This window comes from Mus caroli, chromosome 12 (genome assembly GCF_900094665.2).
Source record: "Mus caroli chromosome 12, CAROLI_EIJ_v1.1, whole genome shotgun sequence".
Taxonomy (NCBI): domain Eukaryota; kingdom Metazoa; phylum Chordata; class Mammalia; order Rodentia; family Muridae; genus Mus; species Mus caroli.
Genome location: NC_034581.1, coordinates 92,375,531 through 92,389,758, shown reverse-complemented (window position 1 = coordinate 92,389,758; position 14,228 = coordinate 92,375,531). Strand labels below are relative to the sequence as shown.

Genomic DNA, 14,228 nt, shown 5'->3' with positions numbered 1-14,228 from the left:
GCTACCCCGGTGCTTTTCTGACTGGAAGAGGCTTGTGGCCCTATGTAGGCCGGATTTCTCTCTCCCCAACCTGAGCAGTCTCAGGTCCCGCGTGATTGGTATATCCCATTTCTTAAGATCACATTTTCAACTTAATTCTGAGATTCTTACATTTTCTTTATATTTTAATGTTTCCCACAATGCTGTAACCTAGCAGGTAAGAGCAGATTGCTGCAAAGTGGCAGAATAAGTAGCACAATAAAAACAATACTTCTGTCTTCCCAGATGAAAAGCTCTGTGATGGCAAAGTGACTAGAATGTCTTTCTCTCCCATTAACAACTTAAATTTTGCAAGCTGCCCAGCAGCCAGCATGGGTGAGTCTGTTCTGTGTGACACAGACTCTGTTTCTTTCCTTTTCTCAGTCATATCTAGCTCTCTTTGTCCTGTTTCCTCACTTTCTACTCTGTTGAATGCCGATTAATTTGATGGATGACTCTTTGCTAATAGTTTGAATGTTAATGTATTCATTAAAAATAATAAAAAGCATTTATCTAATGCTTCTTAATGTCAGAAAGCATGTTACAAGCATCCACATATAGGATCTCCAACCAAGTTAACATTTCCACTTCTGAGGAATCTTGTAATTGATTCTGAGAGAGAAAATGGTCAAAATGGTAGACCTTTGGATTGCTAGCTGAAGAGGGGATGCGTATCTATTGTGTGTCAAATCTGATTGAGCTTCATAAATCACAATGATGATGTGCCATCTACTTAATCTTGGGCAGCCTGTTAGAAAAATATATAAAACTCAGATTAGAAGCCCTACGTTAGACAACACTGTCATTTATTTCCCATGATCATCTGTCATCACCTGAAATCCTTGAGTCTATGTTTCCTATCAATAATAAAAGCAATGCATTTAGAAAGTCTTTCATTGATAGACATTCTATCTGTGGAGATTAGACATTATTGGCCTATTTGTAATTTGAAATCATCCAGTGTTTGTTACTAATGAGGTTTAAATTAGTCTTCTTCTCTTAGTGGTGGGGCATTGATATCAAGGCTTGAACACGCTGGGGAAAAAGTCCCCCAAGCTATAGTACGATTCTTTGATCAGGATTTCAGAAACAGAATCCCTAAGGCCAGTTGATTCTCATTTCCATGAACATTTATTCAGGATGATATCTTGAAACTCTTTAACCTAGCGAAAACTCTACCCTGATATAAGATAGCCATAATAACATGTGCCAGGCTTATTCCAAAATATGATTTAGTTGGGGAATATATAGTAAAATAAGATGTGAGGGGACCTATTTTCACTATTAGGAACTGCACTAAAATTGTATGTTTTGTTATTGTGTTGGTCGTATGTATTAGTGGTGTTTCATGTAGTACTGCACCTTGGACATATGGAGTATTCTAACAGATTTCAATCTTCCTGCCAAGTTCTTCTTAATCTTCAAAGATCCCCATTCTGTATTTTTTTTTTGGCTAGTTTTTTAGTTTCCACTTTTAAAAGAGAACATATCTTTCTGAGTTTGGTTTATTTTATTTAACATGATGTTTTCTGAGTCCAGAAATTTTCCTGAAAGTGGGAAATTCTATTCTTTGTGGGCAGGTAATATTCCATATAGCTGACATATTATTTCTATTCATTCATTCATAGAAATCCTAGGTAAACCATGTATCATCGGTATGAATAATGCCCTGATAACCATGGGCACACCGGTGTCTGTTTATATGCTAATATCAAACCCTTTGGATACATTCATAAAATTAGGACATGTATAATAGGTAAATCAATTGTTAGTCTTTCTGAGAATGTTTTATGCTGTTAACTGTAATAACAACACAAATTTATATTGCTACTAATGATGCTGAAATTTCTATTTTCCCAACATTATTTTCAAAAATGTTTGCTGTTGTTTTTATAATCATCACACTGTAAGTGGGGTGAGATGATATCTCACTATAGTTTCAATATTTATTTCTCTGGAATGTATGTTTCTGCTTGAGATATATCTATTTATTGCATTTGTGCATTTTAAAACCACACAAAATGATTTTATTCTGTATTTTCTTGAGTTCTTTATATATTTTGCATGTTACTTCTTTATGGTAGGCACCATTTTTGTCCTAGTCTGCAGCCTGTTCCTTTACACAACTTGTTCTCTTCTCCCTGCAGAAAAACAAAAACAAAACCACAAAGCCACAGGCAGTGAAAATGGAAATACACAGCTGAGACTGTGCTAAACTAAAATGCTTCTGAAGTCATATTTTAAAAAGTCATTGCCTTTACTAATTAATGTCTTGAGATTTTTCTATTATATTTTCTTCTAGTATTTTGATGTATCCAGCCTTAAATGGTCTTTGATTCATTATTTGTTGAATTTTGAGCATCATGAGAGAGAGAGAGAGAGAGAGAGAGAGAGAGAGAGAGAGAAAGATGAGAGGAAAAAGTCTTATTCTTTTGGCTGTTTCCCAGCATTTGTTAGACTTTGCTAAAATCAGTAGGCTATAGGGATGGCTAGAAGACTCAACAATTAAAGTCACTTGCCACCAAGCCTAATTACCTAAGTTTGATCCTTGGTCCCCTATATGGTGGAAAGAGAGAAGTGACTACTGCAGTTGTCTTTTGAATGGAAGAGAATCAACCAACCATAAATATGTCTATTTCTGCAGTATCTATTACATCTTTTAGTTATATACATCTGTCAGTAAGTTGCCTTTACTTTTTATTAGTATATCTACATAGGATATTTTGAAATCAAGTATATGATACATTGTATCTTTATGTTTTCATTGTTTGTTTGTTTAATGTTGTTTTAGGCATTTGAGAGTCTTTGAATAGTGTATTTGGTATTTTGATGGGAACTAGGTGAAACTGTAAGTTGATTTACATAGTATGGGCATTTAAACATAATCCTTCCATTCAAAAATGGAGTTCTCTTCTCTCTCTGTTTCAGTCTCCCTCTCTCCCTTCCTCCCTCTGTCTCTCTGTCTCTGTCTCTCTTTTTTGTCTCCCTCTACCTCTCTCCCTCCCCTTTCCCTCTCTCTCTGTGTTCAAAAGTTTCTCTCATTAGTGTTTTGTAATTTTCATTCTATAGGCCCTTTTTACTTTGTTAAATTTATTTCAGAGGACTTAATTATTGCGGTTATCATGAAAAGGATTGACTTCATAGTTTTTTGGTTGTTTGTTTGTTTTTTATTTTCATAAAGGTCATTTTCGAAGTCTGAAAGTGCTACTGGCTTCTGTGTGCTTATTTTAGATCCTCCAATTTTGCAGGACTCACTTGTTAATTCTGATAGCATTCTGAGAAAATCTGTAGACTTTCCTAGATAAAGCATCCTATCATCTATAAATAGAGATAATTGATTTTCTCCCTGTTTGTGGATTCTGCCTCTCTTGTGATTGCCTGATTCCATTGGCTAAGATTTCCAGTACTATAGTAGATGAAAGGAGAGTTAAATCCTTTTATTTAGATCTAAAGGAGATAGGTTTTCAACTTTTTCATATTCAATATCATATTGACTATAGGCTAACTATCTACAGTTATAGTTATTCTGAGATACAATCCTATATCAAATTTGTTCTTTAAATGTTGGGTGTTTTTCCTTCACCTATTACAATGATCACAAGGGTCCTGTTCTCTATTCTAATGATATGATATGTTACATTTATTTCCATATGTCAATGTCTTCCTAAATTATTGGTTTAGATCCAAATATATATAGTTGTGGGGGGGATGTATGCGCCATAAGTGTGTAAGTGAGAGATCAACTTTTGTAGTTCTCTTCTACTATGTGGGTCCTGGTTATAAGAACTGGGTTATTATGTTCTATGGCAGGTGTTTTTACTCTTTGAGCCATTTCACCAGCCTCTGTCTGTCTGTCTGTCTGTCTGTCTGTCTGTCTGTCTGTCTCTCTCTCTGTCTCTCCTCTCTCTTTGATTTTTTTGATTTTGTTTTTAGAACTATTTAGTGTTTTAAACATTCCTTTTTGTATTATTTTTCCTGAATTTCATAATCTTTTATTTTTATTTGTTTCAAGTTGTCAAATCCCCATGATTTTCCATAGTTTTTAAAGTTTCTTTTGATATGAAGTCTTGTTTTTTTTTTTTTTCCCCAGTATGGTCAGAGAAGTTACAAGGCATAGTTTTAATATTTCTTTTTTAATTAACGGAACTTGCTTTTTAGTTGAATACAAATTCTATTCTAGAAACAGTTCCAGGTAGTAAGAATATGGATGGTATTGTGCATCTATTGCATGCAAATATCTTTAATGTCAAATTCATGTGTTCTATACTATATAATTCAATTCTACTTTATTGTAGACTTTTTGTCCAGATTGTCTGTCCACTGATGTAAGTGGGTGTTGACATCTCCAGCTACGATTACCCTGGATCCTTTCTCTGACATTAAGTCTAATGACGTGTTAGAAAGCTGGGTGCTCTGGAATGAGGAACAGAGCATTTCTGATTGTTTAGTATTGTTTGTTGACTTGGCCCTTTGATTATCCTCTATCAGCCTACTCTGAGTCTTTCATAGTTCTTGTCTTTAAGTTTTTCTGATAAATTAGTGTTTCCCATTTGTGTTTGGTTTTCATTTATGTGAATTCTTTCTTACAATTTTGCTCTTCCTGTTTCTTCAGTGGTGAAATGAATTCTTGTAGGGAGCATATTTCTGGACTTTGCTTTCATATCTATTCATCCCATTCTATATATCCTAATGGAGTATTTTAGACTATAGATTCAAAGTCACTACAGATATTTAAGGGCTTATTGCAATCATTTTTATTATATATGTTCTATTTGTTTGGACTATTTTGTACTGTATTCTTCTTTTATGTTTTTAATGTTGTGCTGTGATAGTTAATTTTTTATTAGATATTTTCTTTATTTACAATTCAAATGTTATCCCCTTTCCTAGTTTCCCCTCCAAAAATCCTTTATCCTTTCCCCTTGCCCCCTGCTCACCAAACCACACACTCCTGCTTCCTGGCCCTGGAATCCCCCTATACTGGGGCATAGAACCTTCAGAGGACCAAGGGCCTCTCCTCCCAATGATGACCAACTAGGCCATCCTCAGCTACCTATACCGCTAGAGCCATGAGTTCCATCATGTTTACTGTGGTTGGTGGTTTAGTGCCAGGGAGCTCTGAGGGTACTGGTTAGTTCATATTGTTGTTCCTCCTATGGGGCTGCAAACCCCCTCAGTTCCTTGGCCTTTTCTCTAGCTCCTTCATTGGGGACCTTTTGCTTCATCCAACAGATGGCTGTGAGCCTCCACTTCTGTATTTGTCAGGCACTGGCAGAGCCTCTCAGGAGACAGCTTTATCAGGCTCCTGTCAGCAAGCTCTTGTTGGCATCTGCAATAGTGTCCTGGTTTGGTGGTTGTTTATGGGATGGATCCCCAAGTGGGGCTATCTCTGGATGGTCATTTCTTCAGCCTCTGCTTTTGCCTTTGTCTCTGTAACTCCTTCTATGGGTATTTTGTTCCCACTTCTAAGAAGGATTGAAGTATCCACACTTTGGTCTTCCTTCTTTTTGAGTTTCATGTGTTTTGCAAATTGTATCTTGAGTATTCTGAGCTTCTGGGCTAATATTCACTTATCAGTGAGAGCATATCATGTGTGTTCTTTTGTGATTGGGTTACCTCACTTAGGATGATATCCTCCAGATCCATCCATTTGCCTAAGAATTTCATAAATTCATTGTTTTTAATAGCTGTGTAGTACTCCATTTTGTAAATGTACCACATTTTCTGTAGCTTTGATAGTTTATAATATTAATGAAGCTTGGTGTTTTCTGACTTTCTATTTTGTATATTTAATTTACCTGTGAATTTTAAAGAGCATAAGTTATTGTTTCTGGATGAAGGATTACCTTGCATACATTTTGTAAAGTTAACATATCAATCATTAATCTCTTTGATTTCTTTTTATCTTGAAAAGTTTTAGTTTTTCCTCTCTTTCTGAATGATAGCTTTGCCTGGTATAGTATCATAGGTTGACATATGTTGATCTTTAAAAAGAGAATTTAATAGTTCTTTGAGAATTCTATACAATGCATATTGATCATATCCAACCCTCAACTCTTTCTAAATCTACCCTCCTTCCCTACCCACTCACATTTGTGTATTTTATTTTATTTTGCTTTTTTTCAAGTCATCAAAACTAGTTTGTGCTGCTCAAATATTCTTGGATACATGGCCTTCCACTGAAGCATGGTTGACTTAGCAAGGGCTACTCTCTTAGAGAAAACTGTCATGTCCTCTGCTGGCAGTTAACAGTGGTTAACAGGTCCACAGCTCCATATAAGAATTAGCATGCAGGGCTGGAGAGTTAGCTCAGTGGTTAAGAGCACCGACTGCTCTTCCGAAGATCCTGAGTTCAAATTCCAGCAACCACATGGTGGCTCACAACCATCTGTAATGAGATCTGACACCCTCTTCTGGTGTGTCTGAAGAGAGCAACGGTGTACTTAAGATATAATAATAAATAAATCTTAAAAAAAAAAAGAATTAGCATGCAAAGCCCACCTTCAAGCTAAGAATTTTTTTGACTTGGGCTTGCACCTATCTTGTGCAAGCTTTCACAACCACTGGGAATTCATTTGTTCAGCTTCACTACTGTGCCCAGAATATACCCTTTTCTGTAGTCATTCACCACCTCTGTCCCTTACATCTTTTCCTGCTTCCTCTTCCATGATGGTCTCTGAGCATTGGATGGAGTGATACAGTGTATGTGTATCATGTAGCTGTGAACATTCCGCGGTATCTCATCCTCCACAACATACTTAATATAGGCTGTCTGTGTTAGTCACCATCTACTGCAAAAGAAGCTTTCAGATGATGGCTGAAGGATGAATTGATCTATGAATATAATGATAAGTAGAAGCCAGCTGAATCTTATGACCATTCAGTGGAATCAGAATAGTAGGTTCTTCTCTGAAGCCTATGACTTGTATATTCATAAGTTCTTGGCCACAAAATGGTACCAGATATGAGTTTTATCTTGCAGAATGGGACTATATCTTATCAGAATATGTTTGATTATGATCAAGCTATTAATGCCATTATTGCACCAATCAGCATGTCTTTCTACATCAGTCATCACTAGAACCTGCAATATTCATGGCTGATTATGATTGATGGTTACTTTTCTCTTCTGTTTGAGTGTCTAACCCCTTCCTACACAATGACAGCTAGCACTATAGATGAAGCTTCCCGGTTAGTATCGATTGGATTTCTTCACATTTTGCTAATCAAGTATGTTGTATTTTAAGAAATGGGACTGTACTGTCATGTTCTGGAGAGTAAGCACAAGAAATTGAAATGGCCTGTGATATTTGGGAGTTTACTAGATACTAGATTTATCTTTTAGTACTTGAGATATGTCATTGGATTCTCTCCTGGCCACCTGTTCTCTACTGAGAGAAATGCTATTATTCCTTCTGACATTTCCCTAAACATGTATCACTGATCGGAGTATTCTCAAAATTCTCTTTTTCTTTTTTTTTATACTTAAACATGACCTTTCCAAATACTAGTTTTAAATTTATTTTCTGTTTATTGTAGTTACTAAAGTTAGAAATAGTTAATAAATTGAAAATTATTTGAATATTTGAATAGCATGTAGTTAACTGTTGCATTCTTGGGCAGTACACTGAATCTACAGATGTGCTTTTGGGTATTTACATTTTTAATGAGAAATACTTGACATCTGTCATCTGCTTAATGACCTATGAAAGTGATTCACAGTTTTATCCAAAGACAGAACCATATTCTTTTCTCTGAAGGCATTACTTTGAGAACATATACTGTGTTAGAGTAAAATGAGCTTTAAAAAACTGCAGCTAGCATGTCCAGTTTGATTTGAGTGTTTGAGAATTTAAGCAATGTTCCACAGACATATATGCCTCATTAGTAAATAACAACATAGAAGTGTCATCTTTTCAATTTTTATGTATTAGACTTCCAAGTGGATATGTTATGGCATAAATATTTAACAAGCTAGCTGGATCTCTTTGGTTAATAAATGAGTCTCTTTGGTGTTTCTCCCACAAAGCGAGCATACAAAGATAGAAACGATAATGCAGTGCTAAGGATACCATGAACCTTTGGTATGCTGGGTGATGTGCGTGACTTGCAGTGAGCTCAGTACCTCTTATTATATTCAATAGATGCGCTCTTTCCTGAAGTACCTATGGTCAAAGTCCCGGTAATGAGTTTACATTAGTATGATTTTATTTCACTTGAAGTTACTGAAATACACAGCAGATCATAAAAGGGAAGATCACATGCATTAAGCACCATGGCATGCATGGGCGGGGTGGCCGGGAGGGTGGTGGTGATGTGAGATGCTTCAGTTCTGAGGTGTAGTAAGATTTTTCCAGTCAGTTTTGAATCTATAGTTTAATCTTTTACCCCCAGATTATATTCTCTAGTCACTCCCCTTAGAAAGACTGGAATCTTCACTGTCTGAGGTGGAAGAAAAGAAATGGTATTTGACAGGTTGTCAGACTTCTGGCGTAATGAAAACATTGTCAGGGAAGGTGCATGGTAGGGTTAGGCTGAGCTCCAGCAGTCCTTGTTAATAAGGGAAATGAAAATGATACTGTTCAAAGGTTTGTATCTTTAGAAGTCACATTAGTTATGACCTCTTGCAATCAGATGCCCAACACACACACACACACACACACACACAGAGAGAGAGAGAGAGAGAGAGAGAGAGAGAGAGAGAGATATGAGTGAACTTCCTTCACATACTAAAATTATTTTTGACAAGGAATACTATTCTTATATTTTGCAGAAATCATTTCAAGAAGAACTTGTAAAATGTTACAATGCCTTGGAATATGAAGGCATAGGGCTTTCTTACTTCCCCAGATGGCAATGTTCCTATATATAGGACATTTTCTAAAAAGGACAGATCAGAGTGGGGCACCATAGGAGAGTAGACCAAAAGCTCAAATCAGTGAGTTCTGGCAAGGGCAGATGGGTTGAAGAAAGTCGAGAGCACCGAGGGATAGCTCTGTTGAATAGAGAATTCACACTTGGAAGATTTTATAGTTTTGCCTCGGGTCAGCCTGGAGCGACCAGGCAGTCTCTCAGTAGCAACCTGGATCTGTGTTTTATTTAAGCAGATATGAGCCTTACAACTACACTTCATCTCCACTTGCAGTGTCTGCAGGCACATGATACTAGCGCGAGTTTTCCTGTACACAACTTTGAGCTCTGTCTAGCACTCACAATTGTGAAGAAATTCAATAACTTCAATTAATGTTTAAAAGGGATTGTTACACATTTTGTTTTGTTTTAAATCAGGTTTAAAACTACGACCAAGAAATAAAAGCAAAGTGAAAAGGGGGGGGGAGGGGCTTGTGCCAGTCCTTAGAAAAATGGTTTGAACAGTAACTGTGATGTTTTGAATATAAAAGTCTTTCAGTTAATTTCAAATTTGAAAATAGTGATGTGTACATTTAATATTTTCTTGAAAAATTCAAATAAGCTGATAGTTAATAGATGTATTTAGATGCCTCAGGCAATCAGGAGGGAATTACTCTTATTAGGAGAAAAATTACCTGAAGCACAAGAATAGAGATTATTTTTCAGAAAAGATGATTTCATATCCTATAATCTTAAAGTATCATTTATCCTAATCAGAAATTTAATTAATTATCCAGAACATACTTAGAAAGAAATCATGATACAACTTTTCATTGTCATTAATTTTTTTTAATTACTAAAAACACGTTTGAGGATTTCTGATATGTTTTGATCATATCCTACTCCTCCCCCACTTTTCCCTGATACACTGTCTTTCCTTTTTGCTCAATAATTGTCTCCTCCCATTCCCCTCCCCCCACCTCCAGGCAAATTTTTGCTGCCCAAATATTCCACTGGAGCATGGTTGACTTATTAGGAGCTGCACTTTTAGAGAAAAACAGACTCTTCCTTTGCCAGCAGGTAAGAAGTAGCTCCTTGCCTAGGGATGTCCTTCTTGCCTAACTCTCCTAGAACACATTTTTGTTTGATTTTGCCTTTACTATTTAAAGTCCAGCTGTAAGAAGTTACATGTTAACCAATAGATGTCTTTTTAATAAAAGAGATGGACATAAATAAATAAAAGGTTATTGTGTTATTGTTCGATATAACAACCAATTTTATTTATATTTCCTATCAAATTAATTTTGGCATTTTTTTGATTAGATGTATTTAGATATATCACTTTCCCTATAATGCTTTACAGTACATCCATTGTCTTAATTAAAGATAAAAATAAAAACATTAGCTATATTGGTTAGCCCAAATTTATATATGAACAATGCTTTTAGTTTTGAAAATAATATTGAAATAGCAATAAGGCAGATAATCATTGTGACATTGCTTAACCCACCTGTTAAAATTAATCAAACCCTATACTACTAATTGTTTAGAACTCCATTCTGGCTTTAACTATAATTTTGATGAGGAAGAAGTGCTCATTAGGAAACTGCTTATGCAATTGAAATTATTTCTTGGGGCCTATATATTTGCTGCCCAGAAATTATGCCTCATAACTGGAATATATGTTGTATCCCTGAAGCAGCAATCATGTTATCTTGGCAACTAAATGAAGTGAATCTGCGAGCTGGAACTGGCAGGCTATGAAAATGATAATTGCTGCATGCCTTCAACATGGGAAGTAGCTGTTAATTATGTTCTAGGTTGGCTTCTACAATGACCTCATGTAGAAAGATTATCTTCATCTTAAAGGCGAGAAATCAAAATTCAGAGAGACACACTCTTTCCACCCTCCAAACTCACGTCTTTTCTACCTGCTGCATTGGCTGAAGATCATTAGTATTTTCAAGAGAGATTCTGTTAGATTAATAAGACAACTCACCGATTCATCAGAATTATCATGCCTTTCCTTTTTCCACAGACATCAGAAATTTCGTTCAAGAATTCTTAATGAGATTCCTAGTGTGGCGATTTTATTAACTCAGGATTTAGAGTACATCAAGTGAGAATGGAGGATGCAAGTGCATGACAAGATATTCGGAGAACAATTTAAAGGCAAGAACTCTGTAATGAGGTATTTTTAGAGCAGATATCAGATTTCCTGTATACATTCTCTCATTCCCAACTTCCAATTTGGCCATTACTCATCATGGCTGTTAGGTAGTTGCTAATGATGATTCTCATGATTGAATTTGCAGATGCTCTGGCCCTTTCTTTTTGTGTGTGGGTAGATATTCTTCACTAATACATTCTTTTCTGAGATTCTGAGACTTTAGTGGTTTTCATAGACCTCTTAGGACAAGTGGAGAATAAGGGGAACAGGCCTCTTGCTGTGTCTACAGAGCAATTCTTGCTGTGTTCCCTTCTTGAGCAACTTTTTTGCTGTTCTTTTGATATAGCTGACAGCTGCTAGCTAAAAATATCTATTTTGTTATGTGCTTACTCAATTTGGTAAAGCTACATTAAGATGAGTTGTTGATGATGTCTATCTGATGTCTATCTGAAATTCCTGTTCTTCCCTGATGTTAAATGAAGGGATATTACTATATTTTTGGTGATGGACAACTCCACTGAGTCTTTTCCTTGCCAATGCTAAGTTTTCTTTCTGCTTTTATACAGCATTTATTCATTCATTCATTCACTCACTAACTTTTAATAGAGTTTGGCTTTGTTGCCCAAGCCAGCCATACACTTTCAGGCTTTCTCCACTTCCAGTGTGCTAAGGTTAAAAGTGTTCATTAAAAATGTATCTGTTAAGTTATTAACATGGTAAAATAAAGACCAAAGGGCCAATTTTCAGAAGCTGTTCTTTTCTTTAATTCTTATTTTGGAGATTTTGATTTAATTGCAATATTTCTCCATTCACTTTTTTTTCTCCTTAAATTTTTTTATGTACCCTTCCCATCTCTACTTCAAATTCATGGCCTCTTTTCTCATTAACTATTATTGTATGTTTCCATGTTTTTTACGTTATATATATGCAAATATGTATTTTATATATGCATGTATTTCTAAATATAGCTTGTTAAGTCCATATTATGTCATATTGTTTTAAATGAGGACATTGTAACAAAGAAACTTTACCTTGGGACAAAGGCCATTTTAATGGATGAAAGGACAGGAAGGAAGGGAGCAGGGCCTGGTGGAAAGGTCTCCCTATTGGCTCTTCTGTGAGTCTAAAGTCTTAAAAGTACAAAAGCTACAACAGAGAGGCCTCTTTGTTACAGTAGCTTTGTTGTGATCTGACTAAGGACTTAAGATTCCTCCAGGTTTTTTATAGTTCACCCTGCAGACTTCACCAATCATGTACATTGCTGGAATCACCCCAGTAAAGTGATTTTTTAAAATTATTAAATATTATTATATTTGCCCTTGTTGTTTTTGTGATACCAGGTAGGCATGCACAGTTCACAGCATGAGCTTGTGTGTGTGTGTATGTGTGTGTGTGTTTTGTGTATGAGTTTGTGTGTGTGTACATATATGTGTCAAAGAACAATTGTGTGGAGCCAGTTATCTTCCTTCCCTTTTATGTGATTTTTGGGAAGTAACCTAATGTTACCAGGCTAAAGCAGTACATGCTTTCAACTGCAGGGGTCCTCCTGGTGGCCCTAAGATCTCTGTTTATCAGTCAAATCTGGTCACTTTTTCTTGCCACCAGAAATCTCATAAGATTTCTATCACAGTGTGATTCGTACTCCCTTTAGTTTCTCCCGAGACCTCTGGATCGACAGACAGTGTGGTCTACTTTATGCTGATTATTTTCCGTAGATCACTGCCAGATGCTAACTGGTGTCTCAAAGGGTCTGAAATTAACAAAGGATGAGTTTCGAGTTTAGTAAACATGTGGGCAGCTGTCACTACCATGATTCATCTCTTTCAACAAAAGCTCTGGAAAAGGTGGCCAAACCCACTACGGATATACTGAAGGAAAATGTTGGAACAATAAGAAAACTGTACCTAATCCAGCCCCTGCTCTGAGATCGGCTGTGAGAGGAGACTGCTGTGCCTGACACCCTGGTGATGTCCGAGGGACCTTCCTTTCATTATTCCCTGGTTCAGTCACTGCATTGTGAGCCCCAGGAGGAAGCAGCTTCCACCCAGTTCCAAACCAGGCCTCAGAACATGCACATTTAAATCTAGTTGAGGCAAGAAAAGGAGATCTTTGTGCTGTTTCCACTGTACCCGTATTTGCCAGTTATTTGTCAGAGCTGGCTTTTGACCATGCAGCTTCATGTGTTCATTCAAAACCAAATCTTTATCTTTTTTTCCAGGCTGCTTCTGCCCAAGGAAGCTGGGGGATGTATGTGCTGGACTAGTTTTTTGTCATCTGGACATAATTGGAGTAATTTGGAAGAGAGAACAAAATTGAGAAAATGCTTCCACCAGAGTGGCTTGTGGGCGAGCCTAGGGAACTTTTTCTTGATTAGTAATTTATGTGGGAGGGCCCAGCCCATTGTGGGTGGGGCCTGGACAGATGGTCCTGCATGCTTTAAGGAAGGAAACCGAGCAAGCAGCCGAGCAGCACTCCTCCACGACCTCCTTCCTTCTGCAGCCCTCAGCTTCTGCCTCCAGGTTCCTGCCCGGTGTTTGTTTGTACCCTGACATTGCTCAGTGATGAAGTGATGATGTGGCAGTGTAAACAAAATAAACCCTTTTCTCTTTGAGTGGTTTCTGGTAATTTCTCATCGCAACAATTACATTAAGAGGTTGCCTATCCAATAGCTGACTGTGAGCATCCACTTCTGTGTTTGCTAGGCCCCAGCATAGTCTCACAAGAGACAGCTATATCTGGGTCCTTTCAGCAAAATCTTGCTAGTGTATGCAATGGTGTCAGCGTTTGGAAGCTGATTATGGGATGGATCACTGGATATGGCAGTCTCTAGATGGTCCATCCTTTCGTCACAGCTCCAAACTTTGTCTCTGTAACTCCTTCCATGGGTGTTTTGTTCCCAATTCTAAGAAGGGGCACAATTGGATGGATCACAGGGCTCCCAGTGGAGGAGCTAGAGAAAGTACCCAAGGAGCTAAAGGGATCTGCAACCCTAAAGGTGGAACAACATTATGAACTAAACAGTACCCCGGAGCTCTTGACTCTAGCTGCATATGTATCAAAAGATAGCCTAGTGGGCCGTCACTGGAAAGAGAGGCCCATTGGACATGCAAACTTTATATGCCCCAGTACAGGGGAACGCCAGGGCTAAAAAAATGGGAATGGGTGGGTAGGGAAGTTGGGGGGGAGGGTA

The 14,228-nt window shown here is 37.1% G+C and overlaps 1 long non-coding RNA gene across 1 annotated transcript in view; it reads left to right on the top strand.

Moving 5' to 3' along the window:
* The window catches only part of LOC110307515, a 15,561-nt gene extending 2,029 nt beyond the window's left edge, over window positions 1–13,532 (top strand). Inside the window, exons 2-4 of the long non-coding RNA XR_002379404.1 lie at window positions 9,855–9,948; window positions 10,907–11,059; window positions 13,257–13,532. This is a non-coding gene — a long non-coding RNA (uncharacterized LOC110307515). The remainder of the gene's footprint in view (window positions 1–9,854; window positions 9,949–10,906; window positions 11,060–13,256) is intronic.
* The last annotated feature ends 696 nt before the right edge of the window (window positions 13,533–14,228 follow it).